This window comes from Phaethon aethereus (assembly GCF_964289735.1).
Source record: "Phaethon aethereus genome assembly, chromosome: W".
Lineage (NCBI taxonomy): Eukaryota > Metazoa > Chordata > Aves > Phaethontiformes > Phaethontidae > Phaethon > Phaethon aethereus.
In genome coordinates, this window is record NC_138581.1 from 24,497,025 (window position 1) to 24,520,812 (window position 23,788).

At 46.0% G+C, this 23,788-nt stretch overlaps 1 pseudogene across 1 annotated transcript; it reads left to right on the plus strand.

The window, feature by feature from the left end:
* Positions 1 to 79: 79 nt before the first annotated feature.
* LOC309415267 (sigma non-opioid intracellular receptor 1-like) lies at positions 80 to 22,128 on the plus strand (annotated as a pseudogene). Its single transcript has 3 exons — positions 80 to 278; positions 15,309 to 15,602; positions 21,967 to 22,128. The product of its transcript is annotated as a sigma non-opioid intracellular receptor 1-like (transcript).
* The last annotated feature ends 1,660 nt before the right edge of the window (positions 22,129 to 23,788 follow it).

The following is a 23,788-nucleotide window of genomic DNA, read 5'->3' on the forward strand; positions in this document are numbered from 1 at the left end:
CCCGAAAGCCCTGGCGACAGCACCAGCATCGCTCTGCCACCGCTCCGCCCCGCCGGCGCAGGGCCGCCCGCGGCCGGGTATGGCGTGGCCGCGGCGGGAGCGGTCCCGTTCCCCGTCCCGGTGCTGGCGGGGCGGAGCGACGGTGGCGGGCGGCATGGGGGCGGCGGGCGCTGCGGGCCGGGCTGGCGTTGGTCGCGCTGGCGCTGCAGGGACTGCTGGCCTCCAAGCGGTACCCTACACGCCCGCCGAGATCTCCCAGCTCGCCCGGCACCACGCGGGTACGCGCCGCCCGTGGGGACGGGGCCTGCAGGGGGACCGGGACCGAGGAGGGATGGGGATGGAGACGGGGAGCGGGAAGCAGAACCGGGGATGGGGGGGGGGGGGGCGGGCAGCGGCCTGGGGAAGGGACCCATACCGTGGATGCAGAATCGAGGAGGTTCTGGTACAGGGTTGTTATAAATTTACCTGTCCAATTGAGTGACAGAGGCTGGTCAATTAGAAATTTTTTGATTTATTAAAGCAAGCGACAAGTAAGCAAAACAGCGCTGGGGCGGCTGGGGAGTCTCCTGCTCCACCAACGGCCGACCGCTTAACAGTCTTTCAGTCCTCTCTTTATACTTTTCGTCGGTTGTCAGTTTCTCCAATCACAATCCGTTTTCACTCGCGCCTTCTTTCGAATCTTCCAATTGCAATCTACTCCGCTCCCCCCTCCCCTTCTACCTCAGGGCATGTTTTGTCTTGTTGCCGGGCATGTTCTGTACCATCTGTGAGGAATGAGTGATTCGTGTAAAGAAAATCTAGTGAATATAAGCTTGAAGCAAATGTCATTTATATTGAAATAAAGGAATATATGTAGGGCATGACCATAAACAGGGGAGTGGTAGTCTTTATGTAACTTCCTGATAAGTATAGTTTGGGTAACTCCCTTGATATGTGTAGCTTATGTAGCCTCCTGATATGTAAGTTAGTTCCTGATATACTAGTGCAAACCAGTGTTGTAAATAACCGCAGAAATGTCGAGAAAATGTATAGCCAAATAAGGTAGCATAATATAAGTAGAATAACGGAGCGCCTGCACAAACAGAGAGGTCATGTAGAGTGCACTGACGAAGAGGAGCATCTTCCTCCCAACGACCACCGGACGACCACCTAGAAAAAGATGAAGCATGCGCAGACCGGGGAAGTGGTGACGTACTTAAAGAGTCATCTTCCAAGAAAAAGGCGGAGAAAGGCGAGAAACGAAGCCTAGAGAAGTATAAAGGAAGGAATTGTAAGAAGTGAAGGTGTGCGTCTTGGTGGAGCGGAGACTCCCGGCGCACCCAGCGCTGTTTGCTTGCCTCTATTCGTTTAATAAATTGTAAACTTAAATTGGAATCCTGTTTGGGACTAAATCATTTATCACAATTGGGGGCTCGTCCGGGATGGTCTTGGTTCCTGAATTCTGACTTGATCTAGGAGGGGCGCCCCACCATTTGGTGGCTCCTGATCGGGTCGGGACTAACACCATCCTGAACCCAAATAGGGGCAAGCAAAGAATTTAATTTTTATGAGCTCCCTTGCCGGCTGCAGTAGTTTATTTTGCCCGTAATTCTGCGTGCGAAGATCCGAACGAAGACGACGGGGTTGTAAGTATTTAAGGTGTATACCGTTCGGTTGGGTGGGATTCGGTTGCCTGTGTGCGTAAGAGTGTGACTGAGACGGAACCTCGTTCCGAAGCGATTGTGGAGGTCTTCTAACCGCGGTTCCAATCTCCCGCGAGGGACTTGGCCGGTGAAGGACCGAAGCGATTTTTATAGGATCCGTAGGTGAGTGACAAGTTTGAAACCCCCTGCAAGACGCTCTTATTGGTAACCAAGGGCTGTAGGAATTGCCACAGTAAAAATTCCTAGATGGGTCAGACGAAATCGAGAACCCAGGACCAGAAGAAAGGGAGCGAATTACTAAAAATACCTCTGGAGAGTCCATTAGGAATAATGTTAAAACATTGGAATAATAAGGGCCCTGGAAAAGGGAAGACAAAAGAGAAATTAGTTAAATATTGTATGGTAAAATGGCCAAAGAACCCCTTGAGACCCCACGTTTTTTTGCCTGTATTTGGGTCATTTGAGGATTGGGTTTGTCAGGCGCTAAACCTGTATGTAAATTCTAAGGAACCGTTTTGCCAAGAGAAGAGCGAGTATGCTAGTTTATGGATAAAGGCCTGTGTGGGCATTTTTAATCTTAAAACAGGAGTAGGGAAAAATAAGACCGTAGGGGAGCAACACATGGAAAAGGAAAAGAAGGATTGGGACCCCCTAGATCACTTACCTCCCTCGTATAATCCAGCTACCCGTCAAATACCGTCACCAAATTTGACGACTTCCCCTACGGCCCTGGGGTCGAATTCAACTCTAAGGGAAGGATCCCAAACTGAGCACCCAGAGCGTCTTTGTATCCTTTACGGGAAGTACCTCTGGGTGGAGATAGAGGATTGGCAAGAGAGAGGGTTGGAAGAATTACTAAGAGAAGCTCAAAAGATTTATGTCAGGAGGGACGAAGAAAAACAAAAAGCAGAGGCAAGAATTTTTGTAGCAGCAGTGAGGGAAAGTCAGAGGAGTAAGACTCAGCTGGGAGAGAAAAAAGATAAGAGACCAGAACAGCCACCCCAGGGACAATCTCATCAAGACAGACCCACAATTCCCATCTGTTACTATTGTAACAAAAAGGGACATGTTCAGAAAAACTGCCGTAAACGGGAACGGGATGAGAAAATGTTCAAAGAGGATTAGGGGTGTCAGGGGCTATATCTTCTGGGGACCTCAACATCAACAGAGCCCTTGATAAAACTATTAGTAGGTCCCCAAAAAGAAGAAGTTTTATTTTTAGTCGATACTGGAGCTGAAAGGTCAATGATTCAGAAACTCCCAAAAGGAGTAGGAAAAGGAAAAGCCCAGATGTCAGTAATAAGTGCAAAAGGAGAACCCTTCAAAGTCCCCATCTTAGAAGAAGTAGAGATTGAGACAGAGACAAAAATTTGTTTAAATGATTTACTTTTATTACCAGAAGCAGAATATAACCTATTAGGGAGGGACTTGATTTTAAAACTAAACCTAACTATTCAGAACCAAGGAGATCGGTTATATATTAACTTATGTACCTTAACCCAACTTGATGAGGAAAAAATTGACCCCCAAGTATGGTATAAGGAAGGAGATGTTGGGAGATTAGATACGGAACCCATCAAGGTACAAATAACAGACCCTCATAAGCCAATTAGAATTAAACAATATCCTATATCTATAGAAGGCCGGAGAGGTCTAAAACCTATTGTGGATAAATTACTAAAAAAATGGGACTTTGGAACCGTGTATGTCACCCCATAATACCCCGATACTCCCTGTAAAGAAATCAGATGGTACATATAGGATGGTACAGGATTTGAGAGCCGTGAATCGGCGAACAATCACCAAATTCCCTGTCGTGGCAAATCCTTATACTTTATTGAGTCACCTGTCTCCTAAACATATTTGGTATAGTGTAATAGATTTGAAAGATGCCTTTTGGGCCTGTCCTTTGGATAAGGGGTCCAGAGATTATTTTACCTTTGAATGGGAAGACCCCGAAACAGGACGAAAAACAACAATTAAGGTGGACTGTGCTACCACAAGGGTTTACAGAGTCACCAAATTTGTTTGGACAGACCTTAAAGAAAATCTTACAAGGTTTTACAGTACACGAGGAGGGAAAATTATTACAATATGTGAATGATTTACTGGTAGCAGGAGAAACTGAAGAGGAGACCCGAAAAGCCACCATTAGATTGTTAAATTTTTTAGAGAAAAAGGGATTAAAAGTGTCCTGCTCGAAATTACAATTTATAGAGCAAGAAGTAAAATATTTGGGACATTGGTTAAGCAAAGGAAAAAAAAAGAAATCAGATCCTGACCGGGTTTCTGGTATTTTAATCCTAAAACCTCCACAGACTAAAAAGGGAATGAAAAAAATAAAAAAAACAAAAACAAAAACCTGGTGGGATATTTATCCAAATTGTTAGATTCGGTGAGCAGGGGGTGGCCAGCATGTCTCCAAGCCCTAGTTGCTATGGCATTATTGATAGAGGAAGCTAGGAAAATTACCTTTAGTGCACCTCTAAAGGTATATACGCCACATAATGTTAGGAATGTCCTCCAACAGAGGACAGAGAAATGGTTGACAGATAGTCGACTTTTGAAATATGAAACCATCTTGATAGATTCACCTAATTTGGAATTAGGAGTCACCTCTGCCCAGAGCCCCGCTCAGTTCCAGTTTGGGGAACCCTCAGAAGCAGTAGCGCTATAACACAATTGTTTAGAAGTTATAGAATCCCAGACAAAAGTAAGGCTCAATCTTAGACATATTGAATTAGAGGGAGGAGAAAAATTGTTTGTAGATGGATCCTCCCGAGTAATAGAAGGGAAGAGAAAATCAGGATATGCAAAAATTGACAAGGACTTAGAACTTGTGGAATCAGGACCTCTGAGTCCATCATGGTCAGCTCAGGCTTGTGAGCTTTATGCCCTATGTAGGGCCCTGGAATTATTAAAAGAAAGAAGAGGGGCCATATTCACAGATTCCAAATATGCATATGGAGTAGTCCATACTTTTGGAAAAATTTGGGAGGAAAGAGGCTTGATTAACACTCAAGGGAAGAACTTAATACATCAGGAGTTGATAGTAAAATTTTAAAAGTGTTAAGAGAACCAAAGGAAATAGCCGTGGTGCATGTGAGGGGACACCAAAAGGGATTAGATTATCGAATTAGAGGAAATAATTTAGCAGATAAGGAGGCTCAGGAAGCAGCCTTGAGGATTGAAACTGTTAAAATTAATCATACACAAACAAGGGAGGACACTAGTGGAAGAGGATAAGAGGAAAAGGAGAAAAAGTTTACGCTGGAGGAACAAGCAAAATTAGAGAAAATAGGAGCTAGAGTGGAACAAGGGAAATGGACATTACCTGATGAGCGAGAGATGTTGCCAAAAGCTTACACTAGGCAGGTATTAGAACGCTTACACGCGCAAACACATTGGGGTACAAAAGTGTTAAGTGATCATTTCCTTAAACAGTTTGGCTGTATTGGAATTTTTTGAAATAGCAAGGCAAATTACACAAGGGTGTTTAACTTGTCAAAGGGTAAATAAGGCCGTGTTTCGACAAATGGCCATGGGAGGAAGAAAACTAGCTTATAGACCGTTTGAAAGGATTCAAGTCGACTTTACCGAATTACCAAGAATAGGAAGATTGAAATATTTGTTAGTTATAGTAGACCATTTAACACGATGGGTCGAAGCCTATCCTGTAGCAAGAGCGACAGCTCAGACGGTGATAAAATTTTATTAGAACACCTAATCCCCAGGTATGGGATAATACAATATATTGATTCTGATCAAGGCACTCGCTTTACTTCTAAAATTATAAAATCCTTGTGCCAATCATTAGGTATTAAATGGGAATATCATACCCCATGGCATCCTCAAAGTTCGGGAGTAGTAGAAAGAATAAACCAAACAATAAAGCAAGAGCTAGCGAAGCTAATGGTTGAAACACAGATGCCATGGACTAAATGTTTACCGCTAGCCCTTCTTAACATAAGGACCAAACCGCACAGTGAGACTGGATTATCGCCATATTAGGTTTTATACGGCATGCCCTATCTCCAAGGGAAACAATGTAGTGGAAGATTATAATATTCGGAAATATGTTATCGTTTTAGGAGAAAGGTTGAAAGAACTAAGAGATATAGGAATAATGGCACAAACCCTACCTTTGGGGTTTGCAATCCATCAATTCAAACCAGGGGATCTGGTACTGATCAAAACTTGGAAGGAAGAAACTTTAGTTCCTTCATGGGAAGGACCCTTTGTTGTATTGTTAACTACAGATACTGCCATCCGGACCGCGGAAAAGGGGTGGACACACGCGACTCGAGTAAAAGGACCCATGAAAGACTGGAAAGTTATTTTACAACCTGGAACCACAAAAATAACATTAAAAAGGGAATGAACGTATGAGAAATGATCACGAATTAAAGACTATAGCATTAAGCAATTATCGGGCAGGACTAAGTTTATGTCCACTATGTAAACCATGTTGTATGATTATTGAGGGTTAGGTGTAACCTGTGTAACAAATATATCATTTCCCACAGAGGCTAACAGGGACGTTTTCAAATTCAAAGCTGAAGTTTCCTCTGCATTCGGTGTGGACAGACTACTCCTATAGGAGATTTCTGGTGGGTAAGATTTATTACTGTCATCGAAATAAAGAAGTCCGCTTGAGAAGGGGGAGAGGGCAAGACCGGGTAGGGATTCTCAGTCGCGACCAAGTAAGGCCAGTCAAGGACGAGCACCCCTTGTAGCTGATGCCTCCGACCATGAGATCCCTTACCGGACCTCTCCTGATTTTACTCGGACTCACCAGCCTGGTGACAGGTAATCAAAATTGCACCGAGTGCATAAGAACCACCCGGCACGGACGAGTAAGTAATAAAACATTAATATACCACACCTATTACGAGTGCAAAGGGAAACAGAACGGGAGTTGTATATACAATGGAACACAATATAAGAAATGCTCGGTGGAAAATGATACTGTTTGTTACGATCCAAAGGAACTTCCTTATCAATAGTGGATAGAAATGAAAACAAATTCGGAAGTAGGAAGATTAATTGGAATAAGTAAGGATATGGCCAATTTGAGCACATCAGTATCGGTAATTATTGATGCATGCGATATTATAGATGATGATCTGGATATTAATTGTGGGAGTGTAGAGTGGAGATGGTACTATAGTAATCAACCAAAATATATTTGCCCAGGTGGAGGTGGACGTCAATGTCAGATAAATCCTGTTTATGTACCTAGTCAAACGGTGAGATATCAGTCAGCACACCTATGTGGAAGAAGGGGATGGTCTTGTGTATGTTAGGATACTGCAAGCTGGGGATATGACAGCCAATGTGGGGATTTACAAGCTTCAATCACAAGGGTACAAACAGACAATAATTGTACAACCTGTACCTGTAATTTAGTAAATTTAACCCTTATAAATTTAGAAATTTGGAAACAGAAAAAAAAAAAATAACCAAAATTGGACTTAAGATATATGGACCTGGAGAAGACCCAGGTGTAGTTATTAATATTGAAATGAAAGAAAAGAGAATCAGTGCAGCATAGACTGTTATTTAAGTCATTTTATCATGAAATGGAAACAGGAATGAAATATGAAATTCCCACAGTGGCTAAAAATCTATTTGTAAATCGTGCTGAGAACATTGCTAAGTCACTAAATGTAACTAATTGTTATGTATGTGGTGGAACTAATCAGGAGAGAATTGGCCCTGGGAGGCCCAAGAGAGCAACATATCAGACCCTAATGTTTGGAATATATCAGCTCAGGTCAGGAAACAACAATGGATATTACAAACCAGCATAATAGGAAGAAGCTGTTGGCAAAATGACGGCGGGAGTAAACCAGTCAGATATTTAGTATGTGAAGGGGGATATAACTGGAATAGTACTTACCAAAAGTGGGATAAATGGGGCACTGCCCAAGAAATAAGTAAAAATCATGCGAATTGGACCAACGGAACCACTATTGATAAAGGGTGGTCAAGTCCAGAAGGGCAATATTGGATCTGTGGAAAATTTGCATATACCCGATTACCAAAAAAATTGGACCGGAGCGTGCGTGTTAGGAACTATACGGCCAAGCTTTTTCTTATTACCTATAAACCGAGGAGAACACCTAGGGGTACCGGTATATACAGACGCATTAGAAACTCACAACCGAAGGGAAAAAAGAGAGCTACAAATAGGAAAGTGGAAAGATAATGAGTGGCCACCTGAAAGAATAATAGCATATTATGACCCAGCGACATGGGCAGAAGATGGGTGCTGGGGATATAGGACCCCCATTTATATGTTGAATAGAATAATCAGGTTGCAAGCTGTAGTAGAAATAATTGTAAATAAAACGGGTAATGCTCTAGGATTGGTGGCTAAACAAAATACTAAAATGCGTACAGCCCTATATCAAAATAGACTCGCGCTAGACTATTTACTAGCACAGGAAGGACGAGTCTGTGGAAAATTTAATCTCACAAATTGTTGTTTGGAGATAGATGATGAAGGAAAAGCCATCAATGAATTAGTAAGAGAAATGAAAAAAGTAGCCCATGTGCCAGTCCAAACGTGGAATGGAATAAATGTCCAAGGACTATGGACAACGTGGGAAAATTTATTCTCAGGAAACTGGGTAACAAAAATCATTATCGTTTTGTTAGGATTGTTTGGAGGTATGTTAATAATACCATGTCTAATTCCTTGTCTTTCACAAGCTGTAGCTTCTGCGATTAATGGAATGAAATTTACAGCCACTCCAATAGAACCAACACAGAGTGAGAGAAAACATGTTTTAATGTTGGTAAAACATATAGAGGAACCCGAGTTAATACCCATCAAACAAACTTTAAATAAATTTTACACGAATCACAGTGGTGAAAAAGAAAACGGGGGATTGTGAGGAATGAGTGATTCGTGTAAAGAAAATCTAGTGAATATAAGCTTGAAGCAAATGTCATTTATACTGAAATAAAGGAATATATGTAGGGCATGACCATAAACAGGGGAGTGGTAGTCTTTATGTAACTTCCTGATAAGTATAGTTTGGGTAACTCCCTTGATATGTGTAGCTTATGTAGCCTCCTGATATGTAAGTTAGTTCCTGATATACTAGTGCAAACCAGTGTTGTAAATAACCGCAGAAATGTCGAGAAAATGTATAGCCAAATAAGGTAGCATAATATAAGTAGAATAACGGAGCGCCTGCACAAACAGAGAGGTCATGTAGAGTGCACTGACGAAGAGGAGCATCTTCCTCCCAACGACCACCGGACGACCACCTAGAAAAAGATGAAGCATGCGCAGACCGGGGAAGTGGTGACGTACTTAAAGAAAGAGTCATCTTCCAAGAAAAAGGCGGAGAAAGGCGAGAAACGAAGCCTAGAGAAGTATAAAGGAAGGAATTGTAAGAAGTGAAGGTGTGCGTCTTGGTGGAGCGGAGACTCCCGGCGCACCCAGCGCTGTTTGCTTGCCTCTATTCGTTTAATAAATTGTAAACTTAAATTGGAATCCTGTTTGGGACTAAATCATTTATCACACATCTAAACTTTAATGCTTTAAGAAAACTTTAGCGATCACAGGACTTAATTGTATAACACCTATCACAGGCATCTGACACAAAGTTTGATGAACAAAACAGTTTACAGTTTATCACAATCCCCCCTTTTTCTTTTCACCATTTTGTTCATCAAATCGCTTAAGCTCCTGCTGGCTTAAAATGAAGGTCTCCTCCACCTCCGATATTCCTCTCAAAGGTTCATGCTTGGCTTTTATCAATACAAGTACCCAATGTTAAAGAGGACTGGTGGGTTCTTATTTCTAATTGAAACTTCCCTTTTTAGCCTGCAGAATTTGGTTGTGTCCCTTGTGCCTTTTTCCTTTTTCCTCAAGCAATAAAGCCTGGGGCCTCGGGGGTGAGTGATGTTGATTGTTGTTATACATCCCCCTTGAGCGTCCCTTTTCCAGCCTCCACTTCTTTACGTCTCTGCCTCCTTCGCCTACACTTTTGCCTAGTGCAGCGAGGTGTACCATCTTCTCGGCAGCAAACGTATTCTTCAGGAGAATGCTCTTGTTTCTCTTTTCGCTTTTTATAGGCCTCCCAATTTTTGCTTTAACTTGAGGTTGTATACAAGGAATGTTAGGCACTGTAGTTCTACAAATTCCAAAATTTCCCACCAGGCTTGGGTCCCCTTAATTATTCGTCCAGTGGCCACCAACAGCCTTAAAGCTTGTTGAGTTACTTTTCTTTCCTTTTTATAACACTGTTCGCAGTGATCCCACCAATTCTCTTTACATAAATTGCATTTTATACAAACAAAAGAATAACAAATACAATCCTTTTTAGGGCAGAATATCAATCCAGTTCATTAACCCTTTTTTTCCGCAGTTTTAGTTTTAGAGTTTCTGGATCTCCAGAACTCTCCCACTGCTCCTCAGAGATGGGTCCTTTCACTCGGCTGGCATGAGTCCACCCTCTTTCAGCAGTCCGAATGGCGGTTTCTGTAGTAAGTAAAACAAGATAAGGCCCTTCCCAGCGGGGAGTTAATGAGGACTCCTTCCATGACCTGATAAGAACTTTATCTCCAGGTTGTATATCAATAAACTTTCAACCTGGGGATGATCTCGGTGGAACCTCCAAATCATATCCCCAATACAACTATCCCGATTTTAGTAAGCCAATCACCACCCATAAAATCTCCCCAAAATCCTCCTAGATTGATTCCATTCCAAGTTTGTCTCTCAGGAGGCCATTCGTTATACACCTGGACTCCTAGTCGCTCTCCCTAATTTATGGGTAACAGGAAAAAACTAGGTTTTATTGTTGATTACAGGTATGGGCTGTACAATTAGAAAAGGTCCTCACTTTTTCCATTTTTCTGGGGTAAACGCCAGCTGGACTTGTTCCAATATTGACTACAGTTATTTGCCGTAGTTGGAGTCAAGGAACTCACCCCAAGTAGAACTAGAAGAGGTCCGGTCAAGGCCATAGTGATCGGCGGTTTTAAGCCGCAACACCAGTTCCCCTCCAGTCTTGCCCTCTTCTTTCCTTTAAGGGGGTGTTTTCTTAGTACCCAAATTAATTGAGCACTGCTTGTGAAGGCCAGAGCTTTGATAGATCAGTGGTTTGTCCAGACCTGAGCACTTGCCCGAGCCTGGTGATCCTCTTTATTTGCAAGGCTTTATGGCTACAGAAAACTGCCAGTTAGCCTGCAACACTAATCTTACAAATACACACCACCTTCTACACAAAGGACAAATTCTAGTTCCAGCTCCTTTTTCCTGTTCTTCTTTTGCCAACAACTCCTTCCGATTATACTTGTTTGGAGTACCCATTGTTGTTTCCTATTACCCTTTCCCATTGTTTTCCAAACTTGGGGATTACTTATATTTCTCTCCATAGCTTCCCATGGCCATCGTTCACCTTGATTTGTTCCACCACAAACGTCAAAAGGGGAGATTCCCACATCAGTACGGGGTTGAGTCCTATCACATTTTCGAGCAGTAGTTTGGTACAAAGTGTGTTAAATGGTACCAACAAATATCTATATAAAGTCTAACTGAATTTTGGCAAAAGGTCGATGGGTTAACTCTCTTCCTCCTAATGGCCTTTCTCTTAGTTGGTGCTTGTTCACCCTTTGACAAGTTAAGCAGTTTCCAATTATTCTTTTTGCTATATTATATACCCCAATACAGGCATATTTTATAGCAAATTGGTCTACTAATGCTTGAACCCCCCAATGGGTGTTTTCATGGTACTTGCGCATGATTCTTATAGCCATAGTCTTTGAGATGACTTCTCGCCCATCAGGAAGTTCCCACTTTCCTGATTCGATCTCCTTTGCTCCCATCCGAGTTAACTTGTCTTTTTCCTGTACAGTAAAGCTGTACAGGTAAAACTTTTTCCCATGCACACTACAAAATTTATACTTGGGATTATCACAACTACAATGGAGCGCATCGCTCCCAAAATCCTTCCAACAATCATAACAGGGAGGCTCAAGCAAATCATCCCCGCAACTGAACTTTCTTCTCCTTAAAAATCATCAGAGCAGCTCTTTTTGCTTCTTGATCTGCTAAGTTGTTTCCCCTTGTCAGCGGAGTCAATCCCCATTGATGTCCTTTTAAATGAACCACTGCTATTCCTACTGGTCCCTGTAAAGCCTGCAAAATTTCAACTATTAATTCCTGATGAATCAACCCCTTTCCCTGGGAATTTATTAAGCCTCTTTCTTCCCAAATTTTTCCAAATGTATGCACTATTCCAAAGGCATATCTGGAACTCACATGCTTGGGCCGACCAGCTGGGACTTAGGGGCCCTGATTCCATTACCTTGAATGTTTTTCCATTAATTATCGCATATCCTGATTTTCTTTTCCCTTCCACCACCTGGGAAGATCCATCTACAAAAAGTTTTTCCCCATCTTCCAGTTCTTCTTCCTCTAAATCTGGTCTAATTTTAGTTTGTTCTTACTGTAGCCTTCAATCCATTGTCTGCAATATCCCAAAAGGCCCAACAATTGTCTGATCTGTCTCTTAGTTTTTGGAGCCGGCAATGATAATATGCCCTGTACCCTTTCTGGGTCTAATTTCTTAGTTCCTTTACTCAGCCTAAATATTTCACTTCCTCTTCGACAAATTGCAGTTTTGATTTCGACACCTTTAATCCCTGTAAGCTTAAAAAAATTTAGTAACCTGATACTCTCCTTCCTAACTGCCTCCTCGTCGCCACCGGCCAACAGTAAATCATCCACATACTGGACAAGGGTCAACCCCCCCTTCTAGTTCGTACCCCCGCAATATTTGTTCTAATGCCTGTCCAAACAAATTTGGAGACTCGATGAACCCCTGAGGTAAGACTGTCCACCGTAGTTGTTGTTCTCTGTGAGTGTCCGGGTCTTCCCATTCAAAGGCAAAATAATCCCTGCAATCTTCCTTTAAGGGGCATGCCCAGAAGGCATCCTTTAAATCTATTACACTATAACAGTAGATCTTTCTGCTCCAGAGTCCACTAGGAACTCTGTCTCTTGTTGCTGGGGACCCACTTTTAATTTTATCAAGGGCTCAGTTTTCTCACGGGTCCCCAGCAAATAAAGCCCCTGACCCCCCTAATCTTCTTTAAACATTCTCTCATCCATCATCCTTTTTCTACAATCTTCCCACAATAAAAACAGGTTCTTGTTTCCTTTTTCCTTCCCTGGTCCCTACTTTCCTTTCCAGAGGGTCCCGATGGGTTATTCCGTCTGGGCGGAGTACCTCTCTGTACTGCTGTTCTTCCTCTCTCCGGACATAAACCTTCTGCGCCTCCCGGAGTAACTCATCTAATCCCCTTTGCTGCCAGTCCTCCATCTTTTAAACTCTTCCTTAATCTTTCTAACCATTCTGTATGGGTTTCATCTTTCTTTTGCTGTTCGTAAATCGGACATGTGGCCTCTATCAACTTCGTTCTGATTATTCCAATTAGGTTTTTGGGTTGGCCACTTTATATCTGCTGCCGGACCTCCTTGATGTTGCCTCGAGGAACGGCTTCTTTAATTCCCTGTATAATTATTATCCGTCTAATTTTTCCGAGACCCCTAAGGGGTCTTCCAACAAACCCCCCATTTCTTTTTTAAATTCTCTCACATCCCCTGAGTTAAGTGGGACGGATACATATCCCACGCCAGGTTGAGGTCCCCCCATCGCAATTTCTCTAAGGGGGTATACCTCTGCCTGCTCCTTTCTCCATCTAGTTCGGCTACGGGTTACTACCCTATTTTCCTCAGGGGAACTTGGAGCTGAGTCATTCTCATACCCTGGCGCCACCGATAGGGGGGGTGCCGAAGGCTGCGGAGGAGAGGGTGGTGGAATATAAGGGGGAGGGCGAGGTAGGAACCCCTTCCTCGTCCCTCGGTTTCTTTCTCCTAGCCTCTTCTTTCTTTTCATTTAAAGGATATAGATTCACTTTCTTCCAAACTAAAAGGTTCCTTTGAGTGTCCAATCTTCAAAGGACCCAAATACAGGCCAATATAGGTGGTCTCCTCTAATTTGTTTACCACCCCAAACTTCCATGCAATAGTGAATCATTATTACTTTATTCTTACCCCGCCTAGAGGGGTAATCATCCCAATTTTTAATCATTAAGCCTAACAGACTATCCAGTGGTATAACCTCAGAACCACCCATGGGACCAGAGGGCTTGCTTTTCCTCTGTCCCATCTTCCGAAGCGCCTTCTTTCACTCACACACTCGCTTCCCCTGGTTCGTGGCCCAGCCCCTCGTGGGGTTTGGGAACCGCACTACTGAGGGTCCGCACTCACTTCACCCGGTGGACTACTGAGTCCCGTGGACGTCTCACACAAGCACGCTTCAGGATACCCAACTCCAACCGAACGGCTAACCGGCCTATACTCACGCGTCCTGCGTCTTCGTTCAGTCTTCGTGCACAAATATTATGGGGTTACCGGTTTTATTTGCTTACTGTCAAATTTGGGTTCGTCGGTAAAGGATTTGGCGTAGAAGCACCCTGACAAGGGCCGCTTATTCAGCGGGGCGCCCCCCCTGCCAAGGACCTCAGGCCAGATTGCCTTTATCCGAGTCATGGCACCAAATTGTTATAAATTTACCTGTCCAATTGAGTGACAGAGGCTAGTCAATTAGAAATTTTTTGATTTATTAAAGCAAGCGACAAGTAAGCAAAACAGCGCTGGGGCGGCCGGGGAGTCTCCTGCTCCACCAACGGCCAACCGCTTAACAGTCTTTCAGTCCTCTCTTTATACTTTTCGTCGGTTGTCAGTTTCTCCAATCACAATCCGTTTTCACTCGCGCCTTCTTTCGAATCTTCCAATTGCAATCTACTCCGCTCCCCCCTCCCCTTCTACCTCAGGGCATGTTTTGTCTTGTTGCCGGGCTTGTTTTGTCTTGTTGCCGGGCATGTTCTGTACCATCTAAACTTTAATGCTTTAAGAAAACTTTAGCGATCACAGTACTTAATTGTATAACACCTATCACAGGCATCTGACACAAAGTTTGATGAACAAAACAGTTTACAGTTTATCACAGGGTGGCCGGGATCACGGAGGGGAATGGGACTGGGGTCAGGGAGGGGCTGGGGGGCTGGGACTGGGGCAGCAGGACCGGTATCGGGAAGGGATCGGTACTGGGGAACTGGGATGGGGACTGGGGCAGTAATGGGACTGGAATGAAGGAGAATGGGGACTAGGGCAGCAGCATCACCCAGCCCCGTTGGGGCTGAACCCGGGGTTAAGGCGGCTCCCTCTGTGCTGGGGCTGGGCCAGGTCAAAGAACCATGCCCCAGGTGGGTCAGGGCAGAACCGACCCCCCAAATAATAGGGCTGGAGGGGAGGGCTGGCTCCGTAGGGTGCAGGGTGTGCATGTCACCGAGGCAGGGCCACTGTCACCTTGTTTGGGTCCACCATATAGCCCAGCATCTGGGGTGGGCTGTAGGGCTGGAGCGCTCGGTGCTGCACATCCTCCATCCCCATCCGGAGAGGCAGTGGGGCTGGGTCTGCAGCCATGGGGCCGGAAGGCTGGAGAAAGGAGACATCTCTCCTAGGGAGACCCCTCAAAGGATGTGCCAGGACCTTGTGGTTGGGGAGGGGATTCAAGGGGGGGCCAGCAGGGCTTGCTCCATGCCAGGGACTCACGGCGACCCTGGGTGCTGCAGGGCTGGACCATGAGCTGGCTTTCTCCAAGATCATTGTGGAGCTGCGGAAGAAGCACCCGGGCCACATCCTGCCGGATGAGGACCTGCAGTGGGTGTTTGTGAATGCAGGCAGGTGGATGGGCTCCATGTGCCTCCTGCACGCCTCGCTCACCGAGTATGTGCTGCTCTTCGGGACAGCCGTCGACACCGGGGGCCACTCAGGTTAAGAGGGGGACAGGGCTAGCAGGTGGGGAGTTTCTCTGAGCTCTTTCTACCCTGCTTGTTCAGGTGCAGTGGAGCGCAGGCACCTGGATGGTGGAGTACTGTTGGGATCACCCTGCACAGCTCGACCTTAAGGAGAAGGAGCTGTGGTGTTGATCTGCACGGCTCGACCTTAAGGAGAAGGTGCTGTGGCACTGAGAAGCTGGTAAACAGCTGGATATCTGCACGGCTCGGCCTTGAGGAGAAGGAGCTGTGGTAAACAACTAAGAAGAAGCGAGGAAAACAGGAACAACTGCAAGCAGCGAATCCTGACTGTGTGAGAGGCGCGTGGACAGCACGTGATATTTTGTATATAGCCAATTGCAATAGTGTGTGTAACAAGTTGTAACCAATCATGAGTGTGTGCGCAGTGACTAAACAAAGATTATGATAAATATTGGAGTCAGACAAGACAATAAACGGCTTCGGAATATAACTCTCATAGAGTTGTGAAGTCCATCCTTCTCCCGCAACTGGTGACCCCGACGTGATACGATCTCTGGGATCTCATCGTTGAACACCGGTCGAGCGCAGAGGACGCCACGGGAGAAGCCCGGTTGGAAGAATTGCAGTCAGCGGGACTGACACAAGGAAAAAGAAAAAGGAATACGTTGCAACGCAGAAGCACCCAGCGAGGTGAGGTGAGCAACCGGGGCGGCATGGGGCAGAACACATCGCATGAAGAAGGGGCGATAGTCAGACTCCTGCTGCATATGCTCTCTAAGAGAGGACTGAAATATGATGAATATACACTTAGAAGGCTTCTAATTTGGAGCCGAAAGAAAGGGTACCCCCCCGATCCGTCTGTGGCGTTTAAGGCAGAGACGTGGGAGGAGATAGGAAAAATGTTATGGGAGCATATTGAGAAAACCGCTGCAGAGTTAGTGACGGCGTGGAAGTTGATATTAACCACATTAAAAGCCTTGAAGGCAGAGAGAAAAGCTGCAGCTGATATGGAGGAGGCTGTTAAACTGCCTTCAACCAATCCCTTCTTAACCGAGCCAGAGGGTCCAGGACCTTCGGCGACTCCGACTGCACCGCCTGAGGTGCCAGATGCACCGGGTGAACTGGCCGCATTAGATAAGTCAGAGAAACAGATCTACAATGATATATGTGAGGGCAAGACGGGACAAAGCTGCCCAGAACAATCTACTCAATGTTCCCCTGTGTGCCCGTGTGAAAGATTGATGGGGCGGGCTTCACCACCCCCGAAACCACCCAGACTTAACCGATCGAAAGCCGTAGTTTTGAAGCCCTCAGCCGAGCCCCTGCCACCTTTACGGCCCCCATTGCCTGATAGCAGCGGCGAAGAAGAACCTGCTGTAGAGACTATAGGGAGGCAAGAGCCTAGAATGAAAGGCAACCCTAGAGAGCGGTGGAAAGACGTTTTTTTAGGAGCGATGAAAGACGAGGAAACAGAGTTACCGATGGCATTTCCTGTTAGTGTACAGCCTCACGGGCCCAATCGCTGGGACCCATTTCACTGGGACTTGATTAAGAAAGTGCGGAAGGCAGTGCAAAATTATGGCTTGCAATCACCTTTCACGCAAGCTCTATTAGATAACATATTCACGGGAATGGTTCTTACACCATGGGATTGTCGGCAGATGATAGATATGTTGTTGACACCAACCCAAAGGTTATTGCGGGCAGACAGATGGTATAAACTCTGTATGCAAGAAGCCCTGAGAAACCTGGAACGTCAAGACGGCGATCCACTTCAGAACATTACTATGGAACAAATGACAGGCCAGGGACTGTTTGTGGATGTTAGATTGCAAGCTCGGCTGCCCTTAGAAGCCTTGCAATTAGTTGGGCGACTAGCGTTGAATGCGTTGCGAACAGTCCCTGAGGAGGGAAAGAGGCAACCATCTTACACTCAAATTAGACAAGGGAGAGATGAACCATATATGTCTTTTGTTGATCGTCTGAGAGACGCTTTGAATAAGGTGTATACCAATGAAGACACAAAATTAGCAGTGTTGTTGAATTTAGCGGTAGAAAATGCCAATGTAGATTGTAAAAGAATTTTGTTAGCTTTGCCAAAAGAAGCAACGTTAGTACAAATGGTAGAAGCCTGCAACAGTAGGCTCTGCCACACATCAGGCAGAGACACTCGCAAGTGCCTTCGCAGCAGCAATTAAGCCATTTATAAATGGAAAAGGGGAGAAAAAATGTTTTAATTGTGGAAAAACAGGCCATTTTAGAGCTCAGCGCAAGGCCACAAGGAAAAAACCTAGGCAGATTGAGACAGGTCATAAATCCTTCCAACAAGGACCCTTTCAGCAAGGAATAGGCCCAGCAGGAGCACCATGTGGTCGATGTCAAAAATTTGGTCATCAAGCCTCAGAATGTTGTTCAAAGTATCATCGGGATGGTATGAAATTGGGAAACGGGTGACTGAGCACGAAGGCACCCCACACGACGACACAAATGGGGAAGCACCACCAGGCTGCTTGTCAAGCCTCAGCGCCCAAACCAGAGGGAGCGCCGGAGTGGATGTGGAAACAACAGTAGAATTTACCTTATGGGACACGTCGGTTTACGATGTCCCGACTAACGCGAATGGACCATTAGGATATGGGTTGAGTGCTTTGTTATTAGGATGATCTTCAGCAACAAAGCAGGGACTTTTTGTTCTCCCTGGAGTCATTGACGAAAAAGGCCATATTGTACCAACCATTAGTCCTTGGAACACACCTGTTTTTGTGATTCCAAAGAAAAGTGGAAAATGGAGACTATTACATGACTCGCGAGAAGTCAATAAGGTTATAGTGGACATGGGAGCCTTGCAACCAGGGCTACCATCTCCCTGTATGATACTGAAGTATTGGAAGCTTTTGATTATAGATCTCAAAGATTGCTTTTTTACAATCCCTCTGCATAAAGACGATGCCAAACATTTTACATTCTCAGTCCCAAGTACAAACAAGGCGCAACCCATGCAAAGATATCATTGGACAGTATTGCCACAAGGCATGAAAAATTCACCCACGATGTGTCAAATTTATGTAAATTGGGCTTTACAGCCAATCAGAAAAAGGTGGCCTCAATATCTCATCTATCATTATATGGATGACATATTGTTGGCTGGTGATCAATTAAATCCAGAAGAAATGATCAGGGAGCTCGTTGAGCTTTTGAGGCAAAGTGGGCTGCAAGTGGCACCGGAAAAGATACAAGCTGAAGCGCCTTGGAGGTACTTGGGGTGGATGGTCACTGAAACGTCGGTGACCCCCCAGAAGGTTGAATTAAGAATTCAGATTAAAACATTAAATGATGTACAAAAATTGGTAGGAGACGTTAACTGGATTCGACCTATTTGTGGGATCACAAACCAAGATATGGAGCCCTTGGTTCAGCTCTTGCAAGGGGATAGCAGGTTAAACTCTCCTCGGCAATTGACCAAGGAAGCCCGGGAAGCAGTAGCAAACATTTCTGAAAAGGTAACTCAAGCATTTAGTTCTAGGATAGACCCCTCGATAGGGATCACTTTGGCAGTAGTCAATCATGAGCGACATCCCTATGTGCTTATAATACAGTGGATAACAAAGCTAGAATCAAAAGCGGACCCATTGAGAATTTTAGAGTGGGTCTTTTTGCCTCAGCAGCAGAGAAAAACCATCACCAGGAAAGCAGAGTGTTCTGCAAATTTGATTATGAAAGGGCACAACAGAATTATTGATATATCAGCAAAGGACCCGAAAACGATTTTAATACCATTACAACAAGAATATTTGACTTGGGCTTTGCAGCACTCTGTTCCCTTGCAAACTGCATTAGCAGGATTTGAAGGTGGCATTCAGATTCATTATCCATCACACAAAATGTTTACCTTAAAAAAAAAACCCACACACAAAACAAACAAACAAACAAACAAAAAAACCAAACACCCATGAAGTAGAAGAAAAATCAAAGTGTAGTCAATATCCAGTTCAAGGTGCTACAGTATTTACGGATGGTGGTGGGAAGACAGGCAAGGCAGCAATAGTATGGCGAGAGCACGGAGAATGGAAAGAACGGGTACTTGTCGTGCCAGGATCAGTTCAAAAGGTAGAACTACAGGCAGTAATTGAAGCCTTTAAATTATGGTCTGAAGAACCTGTGAATATAATTACTGATTCTTTATATGTAGCTAGAGTACTCCAAAGATTGGAAGGTTCAATCCTTAGACAGGTACAGCAGTAACAGCTATATCAACAATTTAGAACGCTTTGGTTTTTATTGCAGAAAAGACGACATTCTTATTACATTATGCATATACGCAGCCATACCAACCTTCCAGGGGAATTGGTGGAAGGAAATGCAAGAGCTGATCGGCTGACTGCCGCAGTATGGGCTGGACCTGCCCCGGACCGTTTAGGTCAAGCACAAGCCTCTCATGCCTTTTGCCATCAATCTGCCAAAGTTTTAGCGAGACAATTTAATCTAAGTGCAGGTGACGCTAGAGCTATCATACAGACTTGTGCTGATTGTCAACAAATAGGCCCAGGAATCGCGATTACAGTAAGTCCCCGAGGATTGCATTCGCTACAACTATGGCAGATGGATGTGACACATGTTGCTGACTTTGGAAGATTTAAATATGTTCATGTTTCAATTGATTGCTATTCTGCAGTAGTTTGGGCCACTGCACAAACGGGAGAAACTAGTAGGCATGTACAAAAGCATTTGCGAGCTGCATTCGCAGCCCATGGTATACCCCTACAAATTAAAACCGATAATGGTCCTTGTTATGTAGCCCAGTCAACCCAATGATTTTTTGCTCAATGGGGAGTGACGCATGTTACTGGAATACCGCGTTCCCCAACTGGACAAGCTATTGTTGAACGAATGAATCATTCCCTGAAGTGTTTATTGCAAAAACAAAAAGGGGGAGAGGCTACCACACCACCCCAAGAACGTTTGAATAAAGCCTTATATGTGTTAAATTATTTGCATCTAGCAGAAGGAGAAACATGTAAAAGGAATGACAGGAAGTCTGTTTGAGTTAACACAAAATGTGCAAGTAAAAGTTAAAAATCTGGAAAAGAATATGTGGGAAGGACCTTTTCAACTGCTAACCTGGGGACAAGGTTATGCTTGTGTCATTACAGATTCTGGAACTCGTTGGGTACCCGCAAAATGGGTAAAACCATGGGTGAAACAGTCACCATCGTCATTGTCGGACACATCTTGACACTATCAGGTGTCATCGCAATCTGGATGCCACCTCAGCCAAAAGAAAATGTATGGGTAACATTAGCAAACCAAACAGGACAGGACACCTTCTGTCTGTCTCTTTCCTCCCCGGGCAATCCCTTTTCAATCTGCCAGAAGGGTTATGGTGGCTGTGTGGAGATCAATGGGCTGGGAAACAGCTGCCCGGGAACTGGTAAGGGGACTGTACCATGGGCGTCCTAGTTCCTAATTTGCAAATAATTAATCACACTGAAATTAGCAGTATCATTAGACAAACATGGAAAGCTTTTAAGGCAAAGTGCTCTATAACTACAAATCCTTTGGTAAGATATAATATTGGTTTTCATAGCTTTATACAAGCACTTTTTCCATCACTAGAAGTAGCTTCTATCGCTAGGAGTAGTACAGCTAGAATTGTTTGCCTTGTAACATTCTGCTATTAATTTAAGCATAGTTGATATGTGACTGCTGGATTATGGTAAGATGCCGTGTGAACAAAGCCTACGAACCAATAGACGGGATGGCTGTGGCGCGTGCAGCACGTCTGGCCAGCGGGCACATGCGCCATAGGCTCCCTGTGTTGAAAGGTGGCAACCGAGGCGTGTTCCGACACTCGCTGGCCACGTGTGTCGAAACTCGTTCCTCTAAGAATGTGAAATACCGGGATTTCCCGAAGAGCAGGGGGATCGGTGTACGGCAAGGCCACCGTTGCCTCCGTGGGGACGCCCACGTAAAGCTGGCACCTACCGACTGCTAGGCTGAGTTCGCGGCACAGGACGATACAAGAATGTGCAGATGGTCCATCTTCCTCACAGTCCTTGGGTTGCAAATGATCCATCAGGTTTTGTTTATAGATAAACTAAAAGGGGGAGATGTTGGGATCACCCTGCACGGCTCGACCTTAAGGAGAAGGTGCTGTGGCACTGAGAAGCTGGTAAACAGCTGGATATCTGCACGGCTCGGCCTTGAGGAGAAGGAGCTGTGGTAAACAACTAAGAAGAAGCGAGGAAAACAGGAACAACTGCAAGCAGCGAATCCTGACTGTGTGAGAGGCGCGTGGACAGCACGTGATATTTTGTATATAGCCAATTGCAATAGTGTGTGTAACAAGTTGTAACCAATCATGAGTGTGTGCGCAGTGACTAAACAAAGATTATGATATATATTGGAGTCAGACAAGACAATAAACGGCTTCGGAATATAACTCTCATAGAGTTGTGAAGTCCATCCTTCTCCCGCAGAGTACGGCCGGGGCTTCATCCCCTCCATGCTCACCTTCGCCCTGGCTGACACCCTCTTCAGCACTAAGGACTTTGTCACCCTCTTTTACACCCTGCACGTCTATGCCAAGGGCCTGCTCCTGGAAGCCAATGCCTTCTTCAGCACCTTGGTCTGCTGAGCCTGGCTCACTGGGGTGCCCTGCTGGGCACAGCTGTCTCCTCTCCTCCCAGCCTTTCTCCCCTTTCCTCCTCCTCCTCCCCAGGCCCAGGCTCTAGCAAAGGCAGCAGGATACCCCCTGTGCCTCCCCCCAATTGCTCTGTCCTTCCCCATGGGCCAGCTGGGTGCCAAGACAGAGGGACCGTGGCGGTCACTGCAATGCAAACCACCGGTTCTCTTTACTACCTGCCTGTCCCCCCTTTTGAGCGGAGCTATGTCCTACTTTTCCGTCCCCTGGGACTGGATTCACCTTGTGGGGTACGAACACCGCTGTGTGCCCCCGGCGTGCAGCGGGAGAGGGGTTGGCTGTCCCCGGGCTCTGCAAAATTTCTGCAGCTCCTGAGACATCAGGAGGAGGATGCTGGCATGAGCCAGGCTGCACTGTGCCCCTCGGGGCAGGGTGCACAAGGTGAGCTGGGCCACTGTAAAGATTGGCTGAGAGGTTCCCTATCTCCCTGGCGGGCTGCTAGGTCTGCGGGCAGTGCAGGGCACTGTGTCCAGCTGGCAGCATCTCCAGTGGCTCCATCCCTGCTGACATGAGTTGGCAGCACACAGCATCCCCCGGCACAGGGAGGGATCTGCACTGGGACCCCCCAGCAGTGAGTCCCCTGACACTGGTCCCCTGTGTGTCATCTGCCCCAGGGGATGGCTGGGGCTGGAAGAGGGTCCCTTTCCCTGCAGTCCCCCCCAAGGGGGAGAGCCACCATCTGTCGCCTTAATCGAGAGCCTATTCTGTGTGGCCTCTGGTCTATGCACATACCTAGTGTCTGCGGGTGCTCGAACCTCTGTACTAGCTCAGGACGGGATCTCACCCCTCGAAACACTTCCCCTGGCTGTGAGACCCCCTAGGGATGGCCACCCTGCTCAGCTCCCGGTGTGGGGTCCTGGCCACCAAGGGAGTGCTGCAGTTCCCTGGCTGAGCCTGGCTGTGGACCCTGCTCGCAGCCCTGTGGCCAGACCCAGGCGGGCTCACTGCTTGGTGGAGAGCTTTCGCCTCCGTGCTGCTGCCAAACTAATGTATATCTCCCCGGCCACCAGGCCTGTAGCATGTCCCTCCTCCCGCAACCCGGACTGTCCCTGTCCTGCCAACTGGCAGCCCCACACACAGGCTACTTCTTAATTTGCCACCTGAAAAGAGATGTCAGTAATAAAATTGTTCATATCACCTGCTTGGATCCCCAGGAGAGTCTGTGGAGCGCGCTAAGTCCCTGCCATGGGGAACAGTGCTGGATGTGGCCAGCTCTGGGCTCAGCAGGGGTCCTGCTGGCAGCTACCATCATCCTGCCCAGGGTCCTGGGAGCCAGGGGGTGTGGTGCTGGGCAGGATCAGGCCCATCTCAGCTCCCGGGGACCGGTGGGAGATGGTGCTGTTACTCCTCTCTCTGCTGCAGTTGCTGGGGGCTGAAAGCCTGGGCTGGTGCCAGGGCCCTGCCTCCACAGGGAACCTGGGAGTCCAGGGGGGGCTCCATCCTTTTCGGAGGCAGTGCCGATGCTGGGTGTCTGGCCCTGGGGGTGGATGGATCCATGCCTAGTGGGTTGGTGGTCCTTGAGAGGTTTACACAGATGCACGTGCACATACACACAGACACACACCCCCTGGTGTGAGAAGGGCACAGGAGGGAA